This window comes from Marmota marmota, unplaced genomic scaffold (assembly GCF_001458135.2).
Source record: "Marmota marmota marmota unplaced genomic scaffold, marMar, whole genome shotgun sequence".
NCBI lineage: Eukaryota > Metazoa > Chordata > Mammalia > Rodentia > Sciuridae > Marmota > Marmota marmota.
Genome location: NW_026007618.1, coordinates 16857 through 22197, shown reverse-complemented (window position 1 = coordinate 22197; position 5341 = coordinate 16857). Strand labels below are relative to the sequence as shown.

The 5341-nt window shown below is 46.0% G+C and overlaps 1 long non-coding RNA gene across 1 annotated transcript in view; it reads right to left on the bottom strand.

Moving 5' to 3' along the window:
• Positions 1 to 5095: 5095 nt before the first annotated feature.
• LOC125614818 overlaps positions 5096 to 5341 on the bottom strand; it is a 16508-nt gene continuing 16262 nt past the window's right edge. Inside the window, exon 4 of the long non-coding RNA XR_007345372.1 lies at positions 5096 to 5106. This is a non-coding gene — a long non-coding RNA (uncharacterized LOC125614818). The remainder of the gene's footprint in view (positions 5107 to 5341) is intronic.

Here is a 5341-nt window from a genome sequence, read left to right as displayed (position 1 = left end):
GGTGCTAAGGATCGAACCCGGGCCGCACACATGCCAGGCGAGCGCACTACCGCTTGAGCCACATCCCCAGCCCCCCATCTTATTTTTTGATGCAATTCAAATGAAGGCTTTAGAAACCCTCCCTCTAAACACCTATTATATATCATTTTCTACCATCCAACATGTACTTAGAGCCTTTTTAGGGGACATTTACAAACAATGAAATGTGCACATCTTATGTGTACTATTTGATGAGTTTTGACAAATGTGTATACCTGTGTAATCAAACCTCTATCACAATAAATGACCTTACTATCAAACCAGGCAGTTTGCTCAGGTTGTTTTTGTCCTTTTTGTTTTGGTACAGGGAATTGAACCCAGGGGTACTCCACTGAGCTACATCCTCAGCCAATTTTATTTTATTTTATTTTTGAAACATGGTCTTACTAAATTGCTGAGGCTAGCCTTGAACTTGAGATCCTCCTGTCTCAGCTTCCTAAATTGATGGGATTATAGACATGATTCACAGTGTCTGGCCCTCAGGTGCCTTTTTAGCATGAGGACTTGCCACCATCCCCCCAACAGGCAAAACTCGTTCTACATTTCTTCATAGAAGATTAGTTCTGCTTGTTCTGGAACTTCATATAAATAGCCTCTTTTGTGTGAAGCCTAAGATACTTTGAGATGCTTTTTAGCATTGACTTCTTTGAATATCTTTTGTGCACAGACTTCTGAAATACCAACAGTAACTTTTTTTTCTTGTTTACCTATTCATCTTTCCGTTGTAAGTCTGTGATTCCTTCAAAGGCAAATACCTTTTCTGTTCAACTTTGTATTCTTAGCACAACTCCTATGGACACTTAATAAGTGTGTATTCGATGACTTAATGAAGGAATGGGATAAAGTTACTGAATCATAGTAGATTAGTAGGAAATTTTAATTCATTTTCCCTTCTTTTGTGTAGCCCTTCTCCCACTTCCTTGGGGTCAGCTGTGGAATTGGGAGGGTAAACAAAACACACATGTTTCTCCTTAGGCCCAGAAGGCACCTGGTAAAGTGCTCTCTTATGATCACACTTATTCAGGGATCACCATGCTCTGGACACCTAAATGGTTTGTCAGAAGGACAACACACAACGATCCCATTACTGGCCAGATTCAAGCAAGTGTTGTGGGGTCTGGCTGGAGGGGGCCCTTAGGGTCACTTGCCTTGAATCTTCAGACATAGGGTGAAGAGAGGACCCAAGAGGGGCCAGAAATGAGGGGGAGCATTGACAAGAGTACTTAATGACAGGTGAGGATCCTTGGCTCTTCTGATGATGGTGTAGGAGTGCTGGGATTAAGCCTGGAAATATGAAACCATGGGGTAAGTTGGTTATTAGGTAGTTTGAGTTTGGCCATTGAGGAGACTGGGGTCAGGAAGGAGCCAGTCTTGATAGTGCCAGAGTTCAAAGCATAGATGGAAGAGGAGGGGCAGGGCATAGGTTTCAGAGATGGGTAGGGGTTCTGTATGCAATCTGGGAGGAATGAGGGGATGGCCATACATGATTTTAAAAGGTGGGAGATTAGAAGGCTTTTTTGGCAAGGCCCTAATGCGCAATAAAGCCAAGGGGAGCACCTTTACCCAGTCCAGGCTTAATTCCATGGTGAGCTTGGTGAGGATCTCTTTAAGGGACCGATTGGTCCTTTCCTTTCAACCTTTCTGGAAGCCTGGGGGCGGTAAGCGCAATGGAAATGCCAAGAGAGTGATAGCGTATGAGCCAGTCCCTGAGTTATCTGTGAGGAAAATTCTGGGCCACTATCTGATTGGATAGAAGTGGGCATCCCGAAATGGAGGATTATGTGAGTAAGCAATAGATCAACTACCATAGAGGCCCATTTGTTAGAAGTGGGAAAGGCTTCAACCCATCCCGAAAAAGTATCTACCAATACAAGAAAATATTTTGTGTTTTATGTTATTTACTCAGGGCATGTTGGTGAAATCAATCTGCCGGTCTGCAGCTAGGGCATGACTGCGGGCCTGATGAGAAGGGAAAGGTTTAGGTTTTAATGGAGTATTGGTATTGGTTTTCTGGAAGATCTGACAGGTGGAAGTGATCTTTTGTAGGAGCATCTTATCACGTGGGGAAAAGGTGAAAAAGCAGTGAAGGAAAGTAGTAAGACTCTGTGGACTAGAATGCAATAGAGAGTGAAGAAACTGGAAGAGTTGCTGGGGATCTTTGGGCCGATCCCTGGTGGTAACAAAGAGTATGGGGAGGAGGTAAAGCTTTGTAGGGCAGTTGATCAAGCTGCCTGATTGGCCTTGGAATTCCCCATAGTAGTAAGGGAAGAGTCAGTTTGGTGGGCCTTGCAATGGATTATTTCCAGTTGGGAAGGAAGCCTGGAGGCTCATAATAGGCAAGAAATAAGTGTGGAATTAATGAATGCTGTCCCTCTGGTGGTCAATAGCCCCCTTTGTTTCCAAATGGATGCATGGGAGATCAGGATATGGAATACATATTTGGAATCTGTATATAGGTAGAGGGTTTTTTCCTCTGCTAGCTTGCATGCCCTTGTGGCAGCTATGAGTTCAGCTTGTTGGTTGGTGGTATTGGGTGGGAGAGGTTTTGCCTCTATGATGGATGAGAGGGAAATTACAGCATATCCTGCCACTTTAACCCCTTCATGTAAAAAGAAGCTACCATCTGAGAACCAGACAAGTTCCAAAGAGGGCAGGGGTTCCTCAGAAATAGTGGTAGGGCAGGGTAAAATTGTCTCTGATACCTCCAGGCATTTGTGGATGGGATCTTGTGAGGGAGAAGATGGGAGGAGGGAGGCAGGGTTTAATGAAGAGCAGGACTGAAAAGAGATAAGAGGGATTTTCAAGGAATGAGACAAGGAGGGATAGAACACTGGAAGGAGGAAGTGACTGTAGCCCCTTGTAAGTGAGGAAATCCTTTAGATGGTGACGAGATGAGATGGTTAGCAGGGAGCCAAAGGTAAGCTTGTATGCTTCTTTCTGGAGGTTATGGGACACTGCTGGGCTCTGAGACATGGGGGCCAGCCCCTGACGGTGGGGTTGAACTGTTTGGATAGGTATGCCACTGGTGCAAATGTGGGACCATATTCCTGACCCAGATCACCCAGACTTTGTCCCTGTTTTCATGTACATAGAGAGTGAAGGGTCAGGAAAAGTCAGGGAGATGCAGTGCGGGTGCCCAGAGGAGAGCCTTTTTATGGATTTTACAGGGCTTCCCTACCGCTGAGGGTAGGGGTTCATCTTGGGGGCCCTTGTCCAGAATATATAGTGGCCTGGTGAGTAGGGAGAAATTAGGAATCCAGGTCCTGAAGTACCCAGACAAACCCAAGAAGGAGAGTATGTCATCTTTGGTCTTTAGTGTAGGTATAGACACAATAAGCTGTTTTCAGTCTACTGTAATGGCCTTTTTCCCTTGAGAGATAGCGAACCCTAGATATGTGACCTCTTTACATGCTATTTGGGCCTTTCGGGGAAAGGCCTGATATCCCTTTAAGGCCAAGGAATGAAGTAGGAGAACTGTGTCATCTATTGAGTGCCCTTTGGATGGGCTACAGAGGAGATCATCAACATATTGCAAGAGAGTGGGTTTGGGGCAGTGGGAGTGAACAGATTAGAGGTCGGAGGCCAAGGTTGGTCCAAAGAGATGTGGACTATCTGGAAATCCCTGAGAAAGGACAGTCCAGGTTATTTGTTGAGAATGTCTGGTGGTGGGAAACATCCAGGTAAAGGCAAAAAGATCTTGTGATTCGGGGGCAAGGGAAATGGAGAAGAAAACATCCTTTAAATCTATGACAGAGAAGTGGGTGACATTATGGGGGATCTGTGACAGCAGGGTGTATGGGTTGGGAACCAAAGGATGTATGGGCCTAACGGAGGTGTTGATGAGTCTTAAGTCCTGAACTAAGCTATAGAACCCATTGGGCTTTTCTACCACTAGTATGGGAGTATTGTAAGGGGAATGAGCAGGATGGAGGTACCCCTTGTAAGAAGGTCCTGAATAATAGGTTGTAGGCCCAGAAGAGCTTTTGTGGACAGGGGGTATTGAGCCTGATTGGGGAAGGTGTTAGGATCTTTGAGATGAATGTTAACTGGTGAGCAGGAAACGGTGGAGGGGGTGTGGGTATCCCATACAATTGGGTCAACCAGGTTCGTAGGGAAGGGGTCCTTTTTCATGTCAGTCTCACAAGTGGAGCAGAATGGCCAGTCTTCTGCCAAAAGGGCCAGAAAAGATGAACAGGCCGATTCTAGGGCCTGACTGATGCCAGGAGCCTGGATGTTGATTATTGTATTAAATTTAGAGAGAATATCTCGGCTGAGCAAAGGAAGTGGACATTGGGGCATAACTAGGAATGTCTGAGAGAATGGGAAGTTGTCTATGGAACAGAGTAATAGGGGAGTCTTTTTTTTGGATAGATGGTCTTTCCTCCTACCCCGACAATAGGAGAGGTGGACAGCACTGTTTGCCTCCAGAATTCTGTCAGGACTGAGAAGGTAGCCCCGGTGTCAAGGGGGAAAATCAACCTTGCACCCATCCACCTGAATCCACACCCTGGGTTCTTGTTTATTAATCATTATGGCCAGGGACAAGGACCCAAGGCTCCATCAATCTTCTATTGTTATTCCCAGAAGTACAGAGGGCTCCCTGGCTACAGGCTTCGTAAGGAATCTAGGACAGTCAGAACCCCAATGACCTTGTTGACATTTAGGGCATGGGTTACACAGAGTGTGTGGTGTGGGGCATGCCTTGAAGCAGGCACCCAGGGGGGGTGTTTTGATGATGGGCAGCGACCCGAGGAAGCACGCTGCAGCACCTGGGCGAGCATTTCAAATTTATTGTGTTCGGCCCTGTGCTTCCGGTGCTCGATTTCCTCATCCCAGTTGTGAAAAACCTTAAAGGCTACCACTAATATCTCAGTCTGGGGGGTGGCAGGGCCTTGTTTGAGCTTTTTTAGTTTGACTCTGGTGTCGGGATAGCTCTGCAAGAGGAAATATGTCATAAGGATATGACAACCATCTGGGGTTTCGGGATCTATGTTACTGCTGAAGGGCTTTTGTAAGCTGATCCAGAAATTCTGATGGGGTCTCTTGTAATTTTTGGAAATTGACGGCCTTCCGTGCAGCTTTTTTGAGCCCAGCAATAATACATGTGGAGAATCAGTTCCTACTCTGTATGCCAGCTTGTGTATTATAATCCCAGTCAGGAGTTTGATCTGGGGCAGCAAGTGACCACAGAGGGTGATTGGGATTAACTCGGTGAGTTTCATCCTCATGGGCTCTGGCAAGTTCCCAGACTCTGGTACGTTCCTCAAGAAGGAGAGTTTTACCAATAACACACACACACACA